Below are 24,260 nucleotides of genomic sequence, written 5' to 3'. Positions count from 1 at the left end.
GCCTAAATATATGCCAATGGACTGTTGCAGTGGTGGCTGACGTGAAGCCTCATTCTCTGCTATGACATGCAGACTGATTCTCTGCTGACATGAAGCCAGATTCTCTGTTACGGGACCTCTCTCCTCTGCCTGTGTGTGTGCTGGGCCTAAATATATGCCAATGGACTGTTGCAGTGGTGGCTGACGTGAAGCCTCATTCTCTGCTATGACATGCAGACTGATTCTCTGCTGACATGAAGCCAGATTCTCTGTTACGGGACCTCTCTCCTCTGCCTGTGTGTGTGCTGGGCCTAAATATATGCCAATGGACTGTTGCAGTGGTGGCTGACGTGAAGCCTCATTCTCTGCTATGACATGCAGACTGATTCTCTGCTGACATGAAGCCAGATTCTCTGTTACGGGACCTCTCTCCTCTGCCTGTGTGTGTGCTGGGCCTAAATATATGCCAATGGACTGTTGCAGTGGTGGCTGACGTGAAGCCTCATTCTCTGCTATGACATGCAGACTAATTCTCTGCTGACATGAAGACAGATTCTCTGTTACGGGACCTCCCTCCTCTGCCTGGGTGCTGGGCCTAAATATATGCCAATGGACTGTTGCAGTGGTGGCTGACGTGAAGCCTCATTCTCTGCTATGACATGCAGACTGATTCTCTGCTGACATGAAGCCAGATTCTCTGTTACGGGACCTCTCTCCTCTGCCTGTGTGTGTGCTGGGCCTAAATATATGCCAATGGACTGTTGCAGTGGTGGCTGACGTGAAGCCTCATTCTCTGCTATGACATGCAGACTGATTCTCTGCTGACATGAAGCCAGATTCTCTGTTACGGGACCTCTCTCCTCTGCCTGTGTGTGTGCTGGGCCTAAATATATGCCAATGGACTGTTGCAGTGGTGGCTGACGTGAAGCCTCATTCTCTGCTATGACATGCAGACTAATTCTCTGCTGACATGAAGACAGATTCTCTGTTACGGGACCTCCCTCCTCTGCCTGGGTGCTGGGCCTAAATATATGCCAATGGACTGTTGCAGTGGTGGCTGACGTGAAGCCTCATTCTCTGCTATGACATGCAGACTGATTCTCTGCTGACATGAAGACAGATTCTCTGTTACGGGACCTCTCTCCTCTGCCTGTGTGCTAGGCCTAAATATATGCCAATGGACTGTTGCAGTGGTGGGTGACGTGAAGCCTCATTCTCTGCTATGACATGCAGACTGATTCTCTGCTGTCATGAAGCCAGATTGTCTGTTACGGGACCTCTCTGCTCTGCCTGTGTGCTAGGCCTAAATATATGCCAATGGACTGTTGCAGTGGTGGGTGACGTGAAGCCTCATTCTCTGCTATGACATGCAGACTAATTCTCTGCTGACATGAAGACAGATTCTCTGTTACGGGACCTCTCTCCTCTGCCTGTGTGTGTGCTGGGCCTAAATATATGCCAATGGACTGTTGCAGTGGTGGCTGACGTGAAGCCTCATTCTCTGCTATGACATGCAGACTGATTCTCTGCTGACATGAAGCCAGATTCTCTGTTACGGGACCTCTCTCCTCTGCCTGTGTGCTAGGCCTAAATATATGCCAATGGACTGTTGCAGTGGTGGCTGACGTGAAGCCTCATTCTCTGCTATGACATGCAGACTAATTCTCTGCTGACATGAAGACAGATTCTCTGTTACGGGACCTCTCTCCTCTGCCTGGGTGCCGGGGCCTAAATATCTGAGAATGGACTGTTCCAGTGGTGGGTGACGGGAAGCCAGATTCTCTGCTATGGAACCTCTCTCCAATTGATTTTGGTTAATTTTTATTTATTTAATTTTTATTTTAATTAATTTCCCTATCCACATTTGTTTGCAGGGGATTTACCTACATGTTGCTGCCTTTTGCAGCCCTCTAGCCCTTTCCTGGGCTGTTTTACAGCCGTTTTAGTGCCGAAAAGTTCGGGTCCCCATTGACTTCAATGGGGTTCGGGTTCGGGACGAAGTTCGGATCGGGTTCGGATCCCGAACCCGAACATTTCCGGGATGTTCGGCCGAACTTCTCGAACCCGAACATCCAGGTGTTCGCTCAACTCTAGTCATGAGCATCCATGGAGACTTAAAAGACTATCCCACCGCCCTGGTGTTTCTAACCACAGGGGCCGGCAGGTGGACTCACGTACAAATTTACAATACAAACTTATACAGGTCCTTCTAAAAAAAATTAGCATATTGTGATAAAGTTCATTATTTTCTGTAATGTACTGATAAACATTAGACTTTCATATATTTTAAATTCATTACACGCCAACTGAAGTAATCAAGCCTTTTATTGTTTTAATATTGATGATTTTGGCATATAGCTCATGAAAACCCAAATTTCCTATCTAAAAAAATTAGCAAATTTCATCTGACCAATAAAAGAAAAGTGTTTTTAATACAAAAAAAGTCAACCTTCAAATAATTATGTTCAGTTATGCAATCAATACTTGGTCGGGAATCCTTTTGCAGAAATCACTGCTTCAATGCGGCGTGGCATGGAGGCAATCAGCCTGTGGCACTGCTGAGGTGTTATGGAGGCCCAGGATGCTTCGATAGCGGCCTTAAGCTCATCCAGAGTGTTGTGTCTTGCGTCTATCAACTTTCTCTTCCCAATATCCACACAGATTCTCTATGGGGTTCAGGTCAGGAGAGTTGGCAGGCCAATTGAGCACAGTAATACCATGGTCAGTAAACCATTTACCAGTGGTTTTGGCACTGTGAGCAGGTGCCAGGTCGTGCTGAAAAACGAAATCTTCATCTCCATAAAGCTTTTCAGCAGATGGAAGCATGAAGTGCTCCTAAATCTCCTGATAGCTAGCTGCATTGACCCTGCCCTTGATAAAACACAGTGGACCAACACCAGCAGCTGACATGGCACCCCAGACCATCACTGACTGTGTGTACTTGACACTGGACTTCAGGCATTTTGGCATTTCCCTCTCCCCAGTCTTCCTCCAGACTCTGGCACCTTGATTTCCGAATGCCATGCAACAGTCCAGTGCTGCTTCTTTGTAGCCCAGGTCAGGCGCTTCTGCGCTGTTTCTGGTTCAAAAGTGGCTTGACCTGGGGAATGCGGCACCTGTAGTCCATTTCCTGCACACGCCTGTACACGGTGGCTCTGGATGTTTCTACTCCAGACTCAGTCCACTGCTTCCGCAGGTCCCCCAAGGTCTGGAATCAGTCCTTCTCCACAATCTTCCTCAGGGTCCGGTCACCTCTTCTCATTGTGCAGCATTTTCTGCCACACTTTTTCCTTCCCACAGACTTCCCACTGAGGTGCCTTGATACAGCACTCTGGGAACAGCCTATTCGTTCAGAAATTTCTTTCTGTGTCTTACCCTCTTGCTTGAGGGTGTCAATTATGGCCTTCTGGACAGCAGTCAGGTCGGCAGTCTTACCCATGATTGCGGTTTTGAGTAATGAACCAGGCTGGGAGTTTTTAAAAGCCTCAGGAATCTTTTTGCAGGTGTTTAGAGTTAATTAGTTGATTCAGATGATTAGGTTAATAGCTCGTTTAGAGATCCTTTTCATGATATGCTAATTTTTTTAGATAGGAATTTTGGGTTTTCATGAGCTGTATGCCAAAATCATCAATATTAAAACAATAAAAGGCTTGAACTACTTCAGTTGGTGTGTAATGAATCTAAAATATATGAAAGTCTAATGTTTATCAGTACATTACAGAAAATAATGAACTTTATCACAATATGCAAATTTTTTGAGAAGGACTTGTAATAGGGAGAGACTTCCCAACACTGTGGCCTGTAATGATTGACGAACATCTGCCGGGACGGTTTGCGAACGAGATCAAATGTTCGCCGCGGGTCACATTCATTTTAATGGCAGGCGAACCTGATAAACCTTCAGCTCATATTTGCAGCCAAGAAATAATTACTAGAAGGGCACAAATAGTCCCACAACATGGACAGAGACATACCAGATGTATTATTTGAATTTGCAATCTCCATTCATTTTTTTTTTCAATGCAAAATATCGGCAATATAATTTTCGCGTACGCGCATGTGCAAATGCACTATACAGCACCCAAATGCACTATTAAGAAAGTATATTGGTATATAACGCTTTAATCAGTTTTTTTTTCCCACCAGTACAAATTATTTGTTCCAATAACGCTTGTACTTCCATTACCTGCACTATTGCAGCAGAACTGCAAACAACTGTCGCACAATACAAATACAAATGCACTATAATATACTTTCTAACATAGAACGCATATTATAACATTGTACAGCCAGCACTTAGAATATACATAAAGATAAAACGTAACCTTTAATAATTTTACTATGAAGGTCCATTCACAAGTCCGCAATGTGCATTCCGCAATTTGTGTACCGCACATCGCTGGCACTATAATAGAAAATGCCTAATCTTGTCTGCAATTGCAGACAAGACTAGGACATGTTCTATTTTTTTGTGGAAACGGAAGCACAGATGCGGAAGTGCGGATCCACAAATGCGGATGCGGATCCGCAAATGCGGATGCGGACAGCACATTCCGGCCCTATTGAAAATGAATGGGTCTGCACCCGTTCCTGAAAATTGCGGAACGAATGCGGACCCATTTTGCGGACATGTGAATGGAAAAGATATCCCTCAAAATGAAAATAAATTAAATTATTAAAGGTAACTAAAAAGCATAGATGTGGTAGGCAATAACAAGTGCTTGGCGGCACTAAATCAGGTGCTCGGCGGCACCAAATCAGAAACCATATGTCCTACCACAATCCGGGGGGTTCCAGTGCACATCTATGAATCCAGGAGAGAAGCAAAAAAACATCTATTCCTGGGATAGACGATGATGTGGTATTGAAGGACCTGGTGGGCAAAGAACTGTCCCTGATATTGCCCTACAGGGGCGTGCTATTCTGGCCCTGATAGCCTAACCACAGACCACCCGTCCTGATAAGAGAGACCCCTAGCCCCTAGGCCCCTGACCGCCTGGTGATCACTATATAGATCGATGTATTTTTGACTGATTATAAATGTATATTATAAGTATATTGCACCCCTCTGTGTATCACACATATCGATAGCACACCTATCCTTACTTTTGTGGCCCTATTAGCTAGCTTTTTGTGTCCCTAACAGCCTGTCCCTGCTCCACACAGCAACCTCTCCCTACACTGGCAAAACACTGAATGTAAAATGGCGGCCAGATCAGGTTTATTTTAAGGTAGGAGGTATGTCCATGTGCTGAAATGTCTCAATTGGCTGTCCTGTACCACCTGATAGATGTGTCATGGGTCAAAGTTCTTCATAATGTAAAATAATATGGTGGGTGCAAATATCTCCATATGTTCACATGTTCGGCGAATCGCGAACACCCAAAGTTCACCGCAAAAAAAACAGCAATCAACAAGGCAATCTCTAGTGACCTGCTACGAGAGTGACTGATACCTATGAGACAGGGGTAACCCAAGCAGAGTGGCCTGACTCCAGTGGAGGCCAGAACCTTGGGAACGCAAGGCCGAAGGGCCAGCAGTAGCGGTGACCGCCACTTTGCTGGTAGAGGGGGAGACAAGCCCACTGATTGTAATGGTGGGAGATGTAGAGGACTTGCAGCTGGGGCCTGAGCTGGTCAACCTTAGTATCTCTGGGGATAATTTTGGTGCTCCACAACACTGAGACCCAACCCTATCCCGAGCTTGGGGAAATGTGTTAATATATGGTGAACCACAACAACCAGGGGCAGAGTCGGTTTTTCCCCATTTTGTGGTTCATCAGAATATATTGTATCAGGTAAACCATTTACGGGGTAAACATATTGAACAGTTAGTGGTGCCCCAGGCTTATTGCAAACTCGTGTTAGAGTTAGCCCACCAACATGTTCTTGGGGGGCATCTGGGAATGCAGAAAACACAGGTCCGGATACTACAATGGTTTTACTGGCCCAGTGTGTTTAGAGAGGCTGACGAATTCTAATAGTCTTGCTTGACCTGCTAGGCAACTAGCCCCCAGCTGAAAAAAGGTAAAGTATAGTGGAGAGAGAGTGCCTGGCTATCAATTGGGAACTCGAGTCTCTCCACTACTATTTGTTAGGGACAAAGTTCCGCCTGGTGACTGACCACTCTCAAGTGGATGAGCCAGGCCAAAGAGAGAAATACCACCAGGTGGTTCCTGTCCTTACAGAACTTTAAGTTCTCCATAGAACACAGGGCAGGCTGCTTGCAGGGTAACCCGGATGCACTGTCCCGAGTGCACTGTCTGTCATGTGTTCACCCGCTCAGGGTTGAACAAAGTGGGGATGTAAGTAAGAAGGTGCAAGGAATCATCGTGGATGATAGATGCGTGTCACCGAGGTTCCTGGCCTCGGTGGAGTAAGAGATGTTTATCTGTCAGCAGCAGTTGCTGTTTGACACCTTAATACTTAACATGGCTGTATAGCTGATCCGGGATGGCTCTTACTGGGAGTAGTCAGAGTGCTGGGTGGGTGACTACTCCTCATGTTCCAGGCCAGTTTTGCCAGACATAAAAAACAGCCAGCACTGCCAGGTGAGGAGGATCACCTCAGTCTGACAGTGGCGTTTAGGAGGTGTGTGCTGGGAACTGAGGCTTGTGCCGTGCTGGAGGACTGAGACCTGTTTGTAGGGGAAAAGGGCCCCTTAAAAGCATGTGATGGACTGCAGGAGGCAGAACTGCCAACAAGGTGATTTTTGCTATGTGTAACTAACACCAAGACTGCAAAGTGATGTTTTGGTTTTGCTTTATGTGTGAATAAACATAGAAGTTTGATTTAGGAACTGGAAAGTTTCCTCTGTACTGCTTCCGCACGCCTTGTCTACCAGAGAAATCCCCACAACACCACAAAAGGTTTTAGCACATATAACTGCACCGCTGAATGGCAAATATATTTTTATTTTGCCACTATTACATGGCAAAAAGGGCTTTATAAGATATAACTGGACCTCTGAATGGCAATATATATTTTTTTCTTTTGCAACTATTACACACCACAAAAGGCTTTAGAACATATAACTGCACCGCTGAACGGCAGATATATTTTTATTTTGCCACTATTACATGACAAAAGGGGATTTATAACATAACTGCACAGCTGAACAGCAAATATATTTTTCTATTGCCACTAATACATGCCACAAAAGGCTTTAGAACATATAACTGCACCGCTGAATGGCAAATATATTTTACTTTTGCCACTAAAGCAAACCTCAAAAGGCTTTAAAACATATAACTGCACCGCTGAACTGCAAATATATTTTTATTTTGCCACTAATACATGCCACAAAAGGCTTTAGAACATATAACTGCACAGTTGAATGGCAAATATATTTTAATTTTGCCAACTATTACACAACAAAATGGGATTTATAACATATAACTGCACCACTGAACAGAAAATATATTTTTCTTTTTCCACTAATACAAGCCACAAAAGGCTTTAGAAAATATAACTGCACCCCTGAACGGCTAATATATTTTTCTTTTTCCACTAATACATGCCACAAAAGTCTTTAGAACATATAACTTTACTGCTTAACGGAAAATATATTTTTATTTTACCACTAATACACGCCAAAACAGGCTTTAGAACATATAAGTGCATGGATGAACAGCAAATATATATTTCTTTTGCTACTAATATACGCCACAAGAGGCTTTATAACATATAACGGCACCACGGAATGGCAAATATATTTTACTTTTGCCACTTCAAAATAGGTTTTAGAACATGTAACTGCACCACTGAATGGCAAATATATTTTACTGTTGCCACTAATACACTTCAAAAAAGGCTTTAGAACATATGATTGCAGCGCTGAACGGCAATATATATTTTTCTTTTGACATTAATACACAACATAAAAGGCTTTAGAACATATAACTGCACCGCTGAACGGCAATATATATTTTTCTTTTGACACTAATACACACCATAAAAGGCTTTAGAACATATAACTGCACCGCTGAACGGCAATATATATTTTTATTTTGACACTAATACACACCATAAAAAGCTTTAGAACATATAACTGCACCGCTGAACGGCAAATATATTTTACTTTTGCCACTAAAATATGCCACAAAAGGTTTTAGAACATATAACTGCAGCGCTGAATGGCAATATATATTTTTCTTTTGACACTAATACACACCATAAAAGGCTTTAGAACATATAACTGCACAGCTGAACGGCAAATATATTTTTATTTTGCCACTATTATATGACAGAAATGGCTTTATAACATGTTACTGCACCACTGAACAACAAATATATTTTTATTTTGCCACTATTACACGACAAGAAGGGAATTATAACTTATAACTACATGGTTGAATAGCAAATATATTTTTATTTTGCCACTAATACACACCACAAAAGGCTTTAGAACACATAACTGCATGGATGAACAGCAAATATATTTTTCTTTTGCTACTAATATACGCCACAAAAGGCTTTAGAACATATAACGGCACCACTGAATGGCAAATATATTTTACTTTTGCCACTAATTCACTTCAAAATAGGTTTTAGAACATATAACTGCACCACTGAACGGCAAATGCATTTTACTTTTGCCACTAAAATACGCCACAAAAGGTTTTAGAACATATAACTGCACCACTGAACGGCAAATCTATTTTACTTTTGCCACTAATAAACTTCAAAATAGGCTTTAGAACATATAACTGCACCGCTGAATGGCAATAAATATTTTTCTTTTGACACTAATACACACCATAAAAGGCTTTAGAACATATAACTGCACCACTGAACGGCAAATATATTTTACTTTTGCCACTAAAATATGCCACAAAAGGTTTTCGAACATATAACTGCACCGCTGAATGGCAAATATATTTTACTTTTGCCACTAATACACTTCAAAATAGGCTTTTATAATATATAACTGCAGCGCTGAACGGCAATATATATTTTTCTTTTGACACTAATACACACCATAAAAGGCTTTAGAACATATAACTGCACAGCTGAACGGCACATATATTTTTATTTTGCCACTATTATATGACAGAAAGGGCTTTATAACATGTTACTGCACCACTGAACAACAAATATATTTTTATTTTGCCACTATTACACGACAAGAAGGGAATTATAACTTATAACTACATGGTTGAATAGCAAATATATTTTTCTTTTGCCACTAATACACACCACTAAAGGCTTTAGAACACATAACTGCATGGATGAACAGCAAATATATTTTTCTTTTGCTACTTATATACACCACAAAAGGCTTTAGAACATTAAACTGCACCACTGAACGGCAAATCTATTTTACTTTTGCCAATAATAAACTTCAAAACAGGCTTTAGAACATATAACTGCACTGCTGAACGGCAATATATATTTTTATTTTGACACTAATACACACCATAAAAAGCTTTAGAACATATAACTGCACCACTGAACGGCAAATATATTTTACTTTTGCCACTAAAATATGCCACAAAAGGTTTTCGAACATATAACTGCAGCGCTGAATGGCAATATATATTTTTCTTTTGACACTAATACACACCATAAAAGGCTTTAGAACATATAACTGCACAGCTGAACGGCAAATATATTTTTATTTTGCCACTATTATATGACAGAAAGGGCTTTATAACATGTTACTGCACCACTGAACAACAAATATATTTTTATTTTGCCACTATTACACGACAAGAAGGGAATTATAGCTTAAAACTCTATGGTTGAATAGCAAATATATTTTTATTTTGCCACTAATACACACCACAAAAGGCTTTAGAACACATAACTGCATGGATGAACAGCAAATATATTTTTCTTTTGCTACTAATATACGCCACAAAAGGCTTTAGAACATATAACGGCACCACTGACTGGCAAATATATTTTACTTTTGCCACTAATTCACTTCAAAATAGGTTTTAGAACATATAACTGCACCACTGAACGGCAAATACATTTTACTTTTGCCACTAAAATACGCCACAAAAGGTTTTAGAACATATAACTGCACCACTGAACGGCAAATATATTTTACTTTTGCCACTAATAAACTTCAAAATAGGCTTTAGAACATATAACTGCACCTCTGAATGGCAATATATATTTTTCTTTTGACACTAATACACACCATAAAAGGCTTTAGAACATATAACTGCACCGCTGAACGGCAAATATATTTTACTTTTGCCACTAAAATATGCCACAAAAGGTTTCCGAACATATAACTGCACCGCTGAATGGCAAATATATTTTACTTTTGCCACTAATACACTTCAAAATAGGCTTTAGAACATATAACTGCATGGATGAACAGCAAATATATTTTTCTTTTGCTACTTATATACGCCACAAAAGGCTTTAGAAGATTAAACTGCACCACTGAACGGCAAATCTATTTTACTTTTGCCAATAATAAACTTCAAAACAGGCTTTAGAACATATAACTGCACTGCTGAACGGCAATATATATTTTTCTTTCGACACTAATACACACCATAAAAAGGCTTTAGAACATATAACTGCACCACTGAACGGCAAATATATTTTACTTTTGCCACTAAAATATGCCACAAAAGGTTTTAGAACATATAACTGCACCGCTGAATGGCAAATATATTTTACTTTTGCCACTAATACACTTCAAAATAGGCTTTAGAACATATAACTGTAGCGCTGAACGGCAATATATATTTTTCTTTTGACACTAATCCATACCATAAAAGGCTTTAGAACATATAACTGCACCGCTGAACGGCAAATATATTTTTATTTTGCCACTATTACATGACAGAAAGGGCTTTATAGCATAATACTGTACCATTGAATAACAAATATATTTTGCCACTATTACACGACAAGAAGGGATTTATAACATATAACTACACGATTGAATAGCAAATATATTTTTCTTTTGCCACTAATACACACCACAAAAGGCTTTATAACACATAACTGCATGGATTAACAGCAAATATATTTTACTTTTGCCACTAAAATACGCCACAAAAGGTTTTAGAACATATAACTGCACTGCTGAATGGCAAATATATTTTACTTTTGCCACTATTACATGACAGAAAGGGCTTTAGAACATATAACTGCACCACTAAACGGCAAATATATTTTTCTTTTGCCACTAATACATGCCACAATAGGCTTTAGAACATATAACTGCACTGCTGAAAGGCAAATATATTTTTATTTTGCCACTATTACATGACAGAAAGGGCTTTAGAACATATAACTGCACCACTAAACTGCAAATATATTTTTCTTTTGCCACTAATACATGCCACAATAGGCTTTAGAACATATAAATGCACCGCTGAACGGCAAATATATTTTTATTTTTCCACTTTTCCACGCCACAAAAAGCTTTAGAACATATAGCTGCACCGCTTAATGGCAAATATATTTTTATTTTGCCACTATAGCATAAAAAAATAGAATTTTTTAGCACAATGAAGTTTTTCTAGCACTGTCCCTAGAGTCTGCTGACATCCCTCCCTGCACTAAGTACACTGGAAAATGGCAGAATACAAGATGGCTGAGGTTATTTATAGGGCAGTGACATCACAGGGCTGACTGCATGCATGGCATTATGGGTGATCATTCCTTCCCAGAGTTCCCTGCTCCATGTCCTCCACATGCAGCAGCCATTTTAGGAAAAATTGTGATTTGTTACCACGAAGCGTGAGGAAATTTGGATTCGGTGCAAATCAAATTTTTCCTGAAATTCGGATCGATTTCCACTTCGTCAACTTTGATTCGCTCATCTCTAGTAGCAATGCCCTCCGTTGCCCCCATTTAAAGTAGTAATTCCCTCTGTGTCCCTTTATGGTAGCAATGCCCTCTGGGCCCCTTTGTAGTAATAATGCCCTTTGTGCCCCCTTTGCAGTAGTTATGCCCTCTGTGCCCCCCTTATGGTAGTAATGCCCATTGTGCCCCCCTAAAGTAGTAATGCCCACTGTGCCCCCTTTTTAGGAGTAATGCCCACTCTGCCCCCTTTGTAGTAGTAATGCCTTCTGTGCCTCCCTTTGTAGTAGACAGTAATGCCCTCTGTGCCCCCTTATGGTAGTAATGCTCACTGTGCCCCCTTTGTAGTATTCATGCCCTCTTCTCTGTGCCCCCTTTGTAGTAGAAATGCCACCTATGCCCTCTCTGTGGGCATAGTCCTCGGGAGACACAGATCGCTCTGCAGGACTGTGTGGGCGAAGCTTATGGAGATTCCCAGGCTGCAGGCTAGACCCACACAGGCCAGCAGCACGATCTGTTCCTGCAGGCTGAATGGTGGAATGGAGGAATGCACAGCTTAAAGGGAACACTGGTGTCATGCACCAGAAGTGTTTAACTGCTTTGTGGATGCTGCCCCCTCAGAAATACAGAAAACTACCGCCTGAGGCGAGATTCTCATCTTGCTTCATGGCAGAAATTGCCCTTTCAATATAGTCACATCATCATTTAACCTAGACTTCCAGCTCCAATTGTGTTGTGTGTACTTATGGCAAAGTGTGCACTGAAGAAAACCTCCATTATTCCAGGTGCAACAACATAGAAGAGTAATAGAAAAGTAAAGTCATCTTCTTTGAGACATTTTAAAGGTATCAAAACCTTTATTGAAATCAGGATGGTGCACTCTGCACCTTTGGGTTTTCATCAGCTCTGTCCATTTTTTTTCAGGGTGTGAAATATGAATTCCATAAACTTTCTATGGATCTGTACCAAAATTCGCCCAAATCAATGAAATTGTAAGAAATCTGAATAAAATACAAAAAAAAACAAATCTAAGTCACACCTGCCACATAGATATTCAATCTGCACTTTCATTGACATATTTTATTCCCCATGCAATAAAATATAAGGATTTTATCTGTCTAATCTTGTTTCATATGTTGCACATGATGTCATGGTCCATAAAATACCCTACCCCCCTCACTCACACACACACTCACACACACACACTCACTCACACACACACACTCACTCACACACACACACACTCACACACACACTCACACACACTCACACACACACACACACACACTCACACACACACACACACACACACACACACACTCACACACACACACACCCTTTATTCTTTACCGCATTGCACTTTGAACTTCACTATATGTTTGTCTGATATAACTATTGTATGATTCATTCTGAAAACTGGTCATTATGCACATTACTCTCTTTTTGGTGCTAAACCAACAAGCCGTCAGACTCCTGCAGGAACTGATTATCTTACTCATCTACTGCACTGCAGACTACATTAGATTTTGCCCAAAATTGCCTAGTCATCCTTTGTTTTGCTGGCTGTTTATTCTTATATGTAGTGCCCTGAAGCAAGGATACTTTGGAATGTGGATGTTTGTGGATATTTGCCATATTGCTATGATGCAAAACAATCAACACTGTACTTTATTGCACTTTGAAGAGTTAATTGGCACTATGATTAATTGGCACAACGGCTTACACATACTATTTTATATTGTCAAACTGCATTTTATATGTTTATTGCAATACATCATGCTCATTTGCACTTTATCTGCACAGCACTGTGGAAAGGGTTAATGCACAACCAGCTAATACTGAGAGACGTTGACCTTTCTACCTATGCAAAGTTTTGGAAAGAAACAAAACAGACATATTGACTTTTTGACTCCTTTAGATCTTTTTTTTTTTTATGCCTGAAAACTGGTTTTATTTCTTAAAGAAACTGCTTAGTTATCCGCTTAGACTTCCATTGAAACTCTCTACAAGCATATAAAAGACTAAAACAGTAAGGCCCCTTGCAGACGAGCGTTCCTCCTGCAGCGAGTCCGCATCGCAGCACCCGGCCTGACCTCCTATCGCTGCTGGGAGTATATTAATTTATAATGCTATGTAACCCTTACAGTTCTGTAATGTATTGGATAACACTGTCAGCATTATGTCAGTGTTAGCCAATACATTCCAGAACTGTAAGGGTTGCATAGCATCATAAATCAATATAATGCTATGTGACTCCCAGCGGCGATAGGAGGTCAGGCCGGGTGCTGCGATGCGGACTCGCTGCGGGAGGAACGCTCATCTGCAAGAAGCCTAACATTGTTTCTGCCTATGTTGTTCTTTTCCACTGCACCCCCTCCCACTGGAAGATTCTAGTTCAGCTAGAAACTATGTATAACAAGAACAGTCAGAGACATTAGTTATCTGCACATAGGGACCGGTTTTGAGTAGAATAAACTCTGCTAGTTTGCATTACTGAGTAGGGGAGACTCTGCTAGACTGCGTGAGTAACCAGAAGACACTGAGACAGAAATACTCTGCCATAGATCCTGGGTCACCAGCCCTTTGACCAGGGAGCCAGCCAGATGACTAAGCTACAGACCCTGGGTCACCAGCCCTTTGTCCAGGGAGCCTTCTACTAGAGAGAGGGACAAATAGCCCAAGCCTTTCCTCAGCACGAATTCTTCTTCAGCCAGCTAAGTGCCTTGCCTGTATTGTTTTGGGGATGGGACACCGCAGTTTTGCCAATTATGGCGGCTGCGGTCCCCCCTCCCCACCAGACAGCCTTCCTTAGTGACTACCCTTCAAAAATGAGTACATTAAGGAAATAAGAGCAAAGAAACACAGAAACGCATCAAATAATAATACAAATATATGCGTTTTTGAGTTTATTGACCTAGATAGCATCTATTGGATCTTGCTAGATACAAAAATGCAAAAACCGCATGTGACATAATTCACATTGATGCGGTTCCAATGCGGTTTTGGTAAAAATTAAGTCCTGACCATATAGGTTACCTACAGATCATCTCGAGCATGTTTTAAGATATATGGGAATATCGTTATTTATATTTTTATTATATTTGTAACTGTGAATGTCATTTATTTTATGGAAGAAAAACGGCGATCAAATCCACCCCATGTATTAGAATAGGCACAACTAATTGGTGGGTGGAACAATAGGATATATAAGGAGTGAGAATCCACTCACTCGGTGGCCACTGAGGAAGAGGTGTAATACCTTGAAACGCGTCTGGCATATCAGAGTGAGCGTGGATTCCTAACAACATACAAAAGAAGCTGGACATCAACAAAGATCGAAAAATATCAGTGATCTCAAAACGAAAGTGATTGACCTCCATTACCAAAGTTACTGCCGCATACTAGTGACGTCACATACAAGCGTCTACCCGGAACCCCAGAGACCAGGTCACGTGGGACGCCACGGCCGTGTACGGCTACCTGGGAGATCAGCGCTGCAGCTACGCAGCAAGAAGGGGTAAGAGTAGAAAGACACAGCGGCGAAGAATCAGTAAGTAACTTGGAGGGTGTACACGCATCTCTGTATAACTTATATACTGGACTTTGACATCTGATCCGGGTCACTATTAACATCTTAAGTGAACAGAGTTCCATACGTATTCAAAGGCACAGGACTTTAACGTCGAGATACCTAATCTCCAGTTGGAACATTGTCCTGAGACACAGCACAGTGCTGGCTCTATAATATCACCCCAAAGGGGCTAGAGTGCTGCATCTATAGTGAGGGACACTAATTACCAACAAGTTTGACGCCACAAATTCCCAATCGGAATACTATAGGTCATATTACCACCATATCGTGTACAAACAACACGACAGCAATTGTTATACCTACCAGTGGGACATTGGCGTTATTTTGTTGCCATCTATTGCATTTGATTGCTGCATATCGCATATCCAAAATGTATTATAATTTTTGATGTATGTTTTATGTGTATTTTAGGGGTTTGTTTTTATCTTTTATTAAATCTAGTTTACATCATCCTATAAGTGTTTTTCTTATGAGTGTGCCCCCTCATCCTTATATACTGTATTGTTTTGGGCTTCATTTCCTCCAGTAAAGAAGCACAGTTGTTTACTACAAACTCTGAATCTTGGTACTTATTTCCTATTGGGTTCACTGTTAACATCCTTTTCGGAGAGCAGCAACATATGACCATTCTTCGAAAGTGTCAACATATCATTGAGACCACCCAAAAATCTATCCACTGCCTATATATGAAAATATACATTATCAATGAAACATTTTTTGAAAGAAAAAGAGAAGGAGAAAGGGGTAAAAAAGAAAAAAAAATAGAAAGGCGGAAATGGTGGGATAAAGATGTGTAAAAAAGGGGAAGGGTGTAAGAGGGGCACACAAATAATTTGGACATGGAATACTATGTAGTATGCATATTGGTGTGGATTTTATACATAAGACCTATGGTAAAGAAATACTGTAGCTGTACGTCTGCAAACTTTGAAGACATCCAATAATTTAAATATAATCTATGAATTTGATTTAAAAAAATAAATAATATGTTTCCCTTTGGTAATTTAAGTTGGTTCTTTAAGACAATTTATTTATAGTTTGATATTTTCTAAAGGAAAAAACAGATTACATCAGAGTCACTAGAAATAATATGTGCTGTGCTTTCTTGTACTGATTCACTCTGCTGGATTTAGTTATAGATTGAACAAGTAGGAGGCATGGATCCCTGCTGTAAAGCTATATAAGTAGCTTCATAAGAAAATCACAAGTTAGACACTGAATTCTCTAGCTCACTAATAACCCCCCAGTGTTTTCATAACAGCAAGCATTGTATTTATGCTGTGACAATAGGAGCTGCAGTTTGGTGGTAACACCAGATGCCTGATGTTTTCATTTGGATACATTAATTCACTTGTTATGATATCTCTTACATCTGTATACAATATATAAATGGATCATAAAAATCTGAGTATTGCAAAAAGCCTTTGGCATGAATAGATTGGTTGACATTATGGATGATTACATAGGAAATGCCTAATTATTGAATGCAGTTACCCATTCTAAGTAATGACATTTGCATGTGCTGGAATTGATTATGCAATAATATTTAAATAGGACAAATGTTAACTTTATTATTCTGTGTTTTACTGCCCATAGTTTGCTACCATGTGCATACACATCCGTTTTCATTAAATGTAATATGACTATATTAACCAATTCAACCGCCCGAGCTGAAACACCCTTATTGACCAGACCACTTTTTACACTTCTGCACTACACTACTTTCACCATTTATTGCTCGGTCATGCAACTTACCACCCAAATGAATTTTACCTCCTTTTCTTCTCACTAATAAAGCTTTCATTTGGTGGTATTTCATAGCTGCTGACATTTTTACTTTTTGTGTTATTAATCTAAATTTAACGAAATTGTTGCAAAAAAAATGACATTTTTCACTTTCAGTTGTAATTTTTTTTTAAAAATAACAACATCCATATATAAATTTTTCGCTAAATTTATTGTTATGCATGTCTTTGATTAAAAAAATAAAAAGTTTGGGTAAAAAAAAAATGGTTTGGGTAAAAGTTATAGCATTTAAAAACTATGGCACCTGTCATGTTTCCTGAGGTTCTACAATGCCCAGACAGTAGAAAACCCCCACAAATGACCCCATTTCAGAAAGTAGACACCCTAAGGTATTCGCTGATGGGCATAGTGAGTTCATAGAACTTTTTTTTTTTTTTGTCACAAGCTAGAGGAAAATTATGATTTTCTTTTTCCTTACAAAGTCTCATATTCCACTAACTTTTGACAAAAAAATAAAAACTTCCATGAACTCACTATGCCCATCATGAAATACCTTGGGGTGTCTTCTTTCCAAAATGGGATCACTTGTGGGGTAGTTATATTGCCCTGGCATTTTAGGGGCCCAAATGTGTGGGAAGTAGTTTGAAATCAAAATCTGTAAAAAATGGCCTGTGAAATCCAAAAGGTGCTCTTTGGAATGTGGGCCCCTTTGCCCACCTAGGCTGCAACAAAGTGTCACACATCTGGTAACTACCCCACAAGTGACCCCATTTTGGAAAGAAGACACCCCAAGGTATTCCGTCAGGGGCATGGCGAGTTCCTAGATTTTTTTATTTTTTGTCGCAAGTTAGTGGAATATGAGACTTTGTAAGGAAAAAAATCATCATTTTCCGCTAACTTGTGACAAAAAATTCTAGGAACTCACCATGCCCCTCATGGAATACCTTGGGGTGTCTTCTTGCCAAAATGGGGTCACTTGTGGGGTAGTTATGCTGCCCTGGCATTTTAGGGGCCCATATGCGTGAGAAGTAGTTTGAAATCAAAATCTGTAAAAAATGCCCTGTGAAATCCGAAAGGTGCACTTTGGAATGTGGGCCCCTTTGCCCAACTAGGCGGCAAAAAAGTGTCAGACATGTGGTATCGCCATACTCAGGAGAAGTTGGGGAATGTGTCATTTTACATATACCCATGCTGGGTGAGATAAATATCTTGGAAAAATACTACTTTTCCAATTTTTGTATACAAAGTTGGCATTTGACCTAGATATTTATCTCACCCAGCATGGGTATATGTAAAATGACACCTCAAAACACATTTCCCAACTTCTCCTGAGTACGGCGATACCACATGTATGACACTTTTTTGCAGCCTAGATGCGCAAAGGTGCCCAAATTCCTTTTAGGAGGGCATTTTTAGACATTTGGATCCCAGACTTCTTCTCACGCTTTAGGGCCCCCAAAAAGCCAGGGCAGTATAAATACCCCACATGTGACCCCATTTTGGAAAGAATACACCCCAAGGTATTCAATGAGGGGCCTGGCGAGTTCATAGAATTTTTTTTTTTGGCCATAAGTTAGCGGAAATTGATTTTTTCTCAAGTCTCAATTTCCGCTAACTTGGGACAAAAATTTCAATCTTTCATGGACTCAATATGCCCCTCAGCGAATACCTTGGGGTGTCTTCTTTCCAAAATGGGGTCATTTGTTGGGTGTTTGTACTGCCCTGGCATTTGAGGGTCTCCGCAATCATTACATGTATGGCCAGCATTAGGAGTTTCTGCTATTCTCCTTATATTGAGCATACAGGTAATGAGATTTTTTTTTCCGTTCAGCCTCTGGCCTGAAAGAAAAAAATTAACGGCACACATTTCTTCATTCGCATCGATCAATGTGGATGAAAAAATCTCTGCCCCCCAAAAAAGGAGGGGAAAGGCGTAGGACATAGGAGCTCCGCCCAACATCCATACCCACTTAGCTCGTATGCCCTGGCAATCCCGATTTCTCCATTCACATCAATCGATGTGGATGAATAAATCATTGCCGGGATTATTTTTTTTTTATATATACAAAGTGTTTGCCAAAGCAAATGAACACCGCCACCTCCTCAGCTCATATGCCTCGGCTAACGTATCTTTTACTGCAGAGGAGAAATCACGTCTTGCAGCACCGCATACACTGACTTGTGTGTAATCTGACAGCAGCGCAATGCAGCTAGTCGATCGGTTGGTCTACCTGGAAGGTAAAAAAAACAAAACAAAAAAGAAAAAACCAGGCCACAACGCAATAATTTTATTAACTTTATAATAACCTTTGAACAGAACATATAAACTTTATTTAACTTTTGGAACTGAATGTTAACTTTTTTGCTTACTGGTGTTTTTTTTTTTTACCTTCATAGGACAAACCTCTCCTTCCCCATGGGACAATGTGCAAAGCGCAAATCGCCCAAAGATGTGGCGAAGTGCGTTATGCACTTTGTCCCAGGTGAAAGGAGAGGTTTGCAGCAGCTGTGTGTGAATGGGCCCTAATAGCCCTGTGTGCCTGTCCTGTGAGATGTGATCCCTATGCTAGGTGTACCTGTGTGTGGTACTTCCGGAAACACTCTCCAAAGCATAGGGCAGGGTGGTCAGGGCAGTCAGTACAGAAATAGCGGGGGTCACGCCTTATTCCAGTCCTGCTCCAGACACAACATCTTTTTCGGGGTGACGGTTGGGTTGAGGTACCAGGAACGACACTGGGGAAATGTCGATCATGTAGACGGCTAACTAAACTGGTGGATGGGGCCACAGAACCTCCTGGATACAGGAGGTTCTCGATGATCTCTTCCTGAAATTTGAGGAAGGATCCTGTTCTCCCAGCCTTACTGTAGAGAACAAAACTATTATACAGAGCCAATTGAATTAAATATACAGACACCTTCTTATACCGTCGGGAAACTAAATATGGAGCCAACATCTGGTCATTGAAGTCCACCCCTCCCATGTGAAGGTTATAGTCGTGGACTGAGAGGGGCTTTTCAATGACATGGGTTGCTCATTTTGGATTGTTAAGTCTGCGTGAAAGGAGGAGAGCATGTAAACTTCACGCTTGTCTCTCCGTTTCACCGCGAGCAGTTCTTAGTTACACAAGGCAGCCCTCTCCCCCCTTGCAAGACGGGTGGTAACGAGCCGTTGGGGGAAGCCCGCGCGACTAGTTCGCGCGGTGCCACAGCAGCCAATCTGTTCCAGAAACAAATGCCTGAAGAGGGCCACACTTGTGTAGAAATTGTCCACTTAAAGATGGTACCCCTTGCCAAAAAAGGGTGACACCAAGTCCCAGACTGTCTTCCCACTGCTCCCCAGGTAGTCAGGGCAACCGACCAGCTCCAGGGTCTGATCTTTTCCCTCATAGATCCGAAATTTGTGGGTATAGCCTGTGGCCCTTTCACAGAGCTTATACAATTTTACCCCATAGCGGGCGAGCTTCCTTGGGATGTATTGTTTGAAGCCAAGGCGCCCAGTAAAATGTATTAGGGACTCGTCTACGCAGATGTTCTGCTCAGGGGTATACAAATCAGCAAATTTCTGGTTGAAGTGGTCTATGAGGGGCCGAATTTTGTGGAGCCGGTCAAAAGCTGGGTGGCCTCTGGGACGGGAGGTGGTGTTATCACTAAAGTGCAGGAAACGCAGGATGGCCTCAAATCGTGCCCTGAACATGGCAGCAGAGAACATGGGCATGTGATGAATTGGGTTCGTGGACCAATATGACCACAATTCATGCTTTTTGGTTAGACCCATGTTGAGGAGAAGGCCCAGAAAAATTTTTATTTCGGAAACTTGGACTGGTTTCCACCGGAAAGGCTGGGCATAATAGCTTCCCGGGTTGGCGGATATATATTGTGTGGCATACCGGTTTGTTTCTGCCATGACTATGTCCAAGAGCTCCGCAGTCAAGAACAGCTCAAAAAATCCCAGGGCTGAACCGATCTGAGCTGTCTCAACCCGAACTCCAGACTGGGCGGTGAAAGGGGGAACTAATGGTGCGGCTGAAGTTGGGGACTGCCAATCAGGATTTGCCAGCACCTCAGGGTTTCTAGGGGGTCTACGAGTCTGTCTGTGCGGTGGCTGTGACGGGGTAACTACTGCACCGTACCAGCTTCAACTGCCCTTCTGGTGCTCGCCACTTCACCATGTTGTACGGCAGTGCTGGTACTAGGTCCAGGGAGGGCTGCGCTGCTGGTGTATGCCTCACCACGTAATCCGACAGCGCCAGCCCCACTCTGCTGCCCTTGAAGCGGATCCTGCGCAACCTGTGGTCTAGCGACACGGGGCCGGGTACGCCTGGTGGCATCAGGGACCTCAACCTCCTCGTCCGAACTTTGTGTCAGACTGCCACTACTTTCTACAGGTTCATATTCTGACCCGCTAGATTCGTCAGATGAGGGTTCCCATTCCTCATCCGACTGGGTCAGAAGCCTGTAGGCCTCTTCAGAAGAATACCCCCTGTTTGACATTTGGGCTACTAAATTTAGGGGTATTCCCTTAGACTACCCAAGAAAAAAAGCAAGCCTGTCTTACAAATGGGAGGCTAGCAAAGTACCGGAGGCTGCTTTGGTTGATAAAAAATATCAAAACTGATTTTTTTTTATTGCCGCAGCGCGTGTAAAGTGATTGTGCAGTGATAAAAAAAAAGAAAAAAAATTGTCACTGCGGCAGGGCGGGCGTGGGTGAACGCACATGTGGGCGACCGATCAGGCCTGATCGGGCAAACACTGCGTTTTGGGTGGAGGGCGAACTAAGGTGACACTAATACTATTATAGATCTGACTGTGATCAGTTCTGATCACTTACAGATACTATAAAAGTACAAATGCTGATTGGCGATACGCTAATCAGTGAATAAGTGACTGCGGTGCGGTGGGCTGGGCGCTAAACGATCGCTAAACTTCCTAACCAAGGGGCCTAAACTATCCCTAAAACTTAACAGTCAATACCAGTGAGAAAAAAAAGTGATCTATTTTTTCACTTTCACTAGTGATTGACAGGGGCAAGAAGGGGTGATCAAGGGGTTAAATGGGGTGCAGGGGGGTGATCTGGGGCTATGTGTGGTGTTTGGTGCTACTCACTGTGATGCCTGCTCCTCTGCTGGAACCAACCGACGAAAAGGACCAGCAGAGGAGCAGGGAAGCCATTTAACACATTATATTTACTAATATAATGTGTTAAATGGCTTCTGATTTGTGATTTTAAAAATCGCCAGCCTGCCAGCCACGATCATTGGCTGGCAGGCTGGTGACGTGACCATCCTCTAACTTTTGCCCTCTGCGATGCGCATGCGCGGGCCGGCTGATCGTGTATATGCGTGACTCTGAGCAGAGCTGCCGCCTCTGGACCGCGATCCTGCATTAGGCGGTCCGGAGGCGGTTAAAGATGAGCAAACCAGTTAATAATGAACTGGGTTAGTTACAAATAGTGTTGGGTGAGCATGTTCGGCCGAACACCTTTTTCACTCGAGCATCGCAATGTTCAGCACATTGCCGTGTTCGGCCCAATAAACATGCGGGAAATTAGTGCCACTCACTGTAATGCCGTAGCCATGTTGGTTACTGGCATTACAATGATTGGCTGGAACGCGTCATCGGGTGCTATATAGCACCCGATGACATGTGGTTCGACTAAGACTTAGTCAGAGCGAGCTGCAGCAGAAGGGAAAGATAGTATAGGGAGAGGAATTTAGTTATTTTTTTAGGGAGTTTTGAGTGTGGAAAGGTGTTAGATATTGTTTTATCTGGCAGCAAAATATATTAGCGCAACGTGCGCTAAATTGCGTGCAATTGTTTGGCTGCTGGTGACAGCAGCGACATTCCCTGCGCTACATCACCTGTATAATGTTAGCCACTAGTGACAGCAGCAACATTACCTGCGGTAAATCTCCTGTATAACATTGGCAGCTGGTGACAGCAGCAACATTAACTGCGATACATTTCCTGTAAAAGGTTTGAGCATGATAAATATCAGTAACATTCAGTAAAAAATTTGACGCCGCTGGTGACAGCGACTAGTGTTGGTCGAGCACCAAATTGCTCGGGTGCTTGAGTAGAACACCTCGGGATGCTCAGGTGCTCTACCGAGCAACCGAGCACAATGGAAGTCAATGGGAGAACCTGAGCATTAAACCAGGCACCCCCTGCTCTGAAGAGGGGAGGGTGTTTGGTTCACATGAAAAGGTCAGAAATTGATGGAAAAACCACTGAAATGGTTCGGGAACAGCATGGGGAGGATGTCAGGGTGCTTCTTGGACTTCCAGGTCGCTGCTGGGAACGATGTTGTTCGAGTAGTACTCCACTTTTACAGACTGACAATAATGCACACAAAACCAAAGATAAAATCGATTTTAGAGAAAAAATTGCTAGGAAACATTCTTTCCTGTATATTTACTTGTATATAAAGTGCAAGTGCTGCCATAAATTACAAGGAAGAGACACTGCCATACAATTTGTATATCACATGAAGGAGGGCCTTATTCACATTGTGGCACAATTGTTCAGGTAGTGGGACTCCTACACTTATAAAGCCTATGCATTAAGTGAAAGGGCTGGCAAAAATTGCAAGGAATCGGCACTACAGTACACCCTTTATTACACATAAAGGAGGGCATCATACATACCCTTGAAAAAATGTAATTGATGGCCTGCTGGTAACCCTCAAAAACTATTGAAGCAAGAGTCTGGTGATCTGACCATCTAAAACATTAGGGGCGAGGGTCTGCTGCTGAGCTGACCCTCTAAAGCGTTAGGAGCGAGTGCATGCTGCTGATCTGACCTTCAAAAACATTAGGGGCAAGGGCCTGCTGCTGAGTCGACCATCTTAAACATTAGGGGTGAGGGCCTGCTGCTGATCTGACCATCTAAAACATTAGGGGCAAAGGGCCTGCTTCTGAGCTGACCCTCTAAAACATTAGGGGTGAGTGCCTGCTGCTCATCTGACCATCTAAAACATTAGGGGCGAGTGCCTGCTGCTGATCTGACCTTGTAAATCATTAGGGGCGAGAGCCTGCTGCTAATTTAACCTTATAAAACATTAGGGGCGAGGGCCTGCTTCTGACCTGACCCTCTAAAACATTAGGGGTTAGTGCCTGCTGCTGATCTGACCATCTAAAAGATTAGGGGTGAGGGCCTGCTGCTGATCT

This window comes from Bufo gargarizans, chromosome 3 (genome assembly GCF_014858855.1).
Source record: "Bufo gargarizans isolate SCDJY-AF-19 chromosome 3, ASM1485885v1, whole genome shotgun sequence".
NCBI classification, from domain to species: domain Eukaryota; kingdom Metazoa; phylum Chordata; class Amphibia; order Anura; family Bufonidae; genus Bufo; species Bufo gargarizans.
This window is presented reverse-complemented; position numbering follows the sequence as displayed.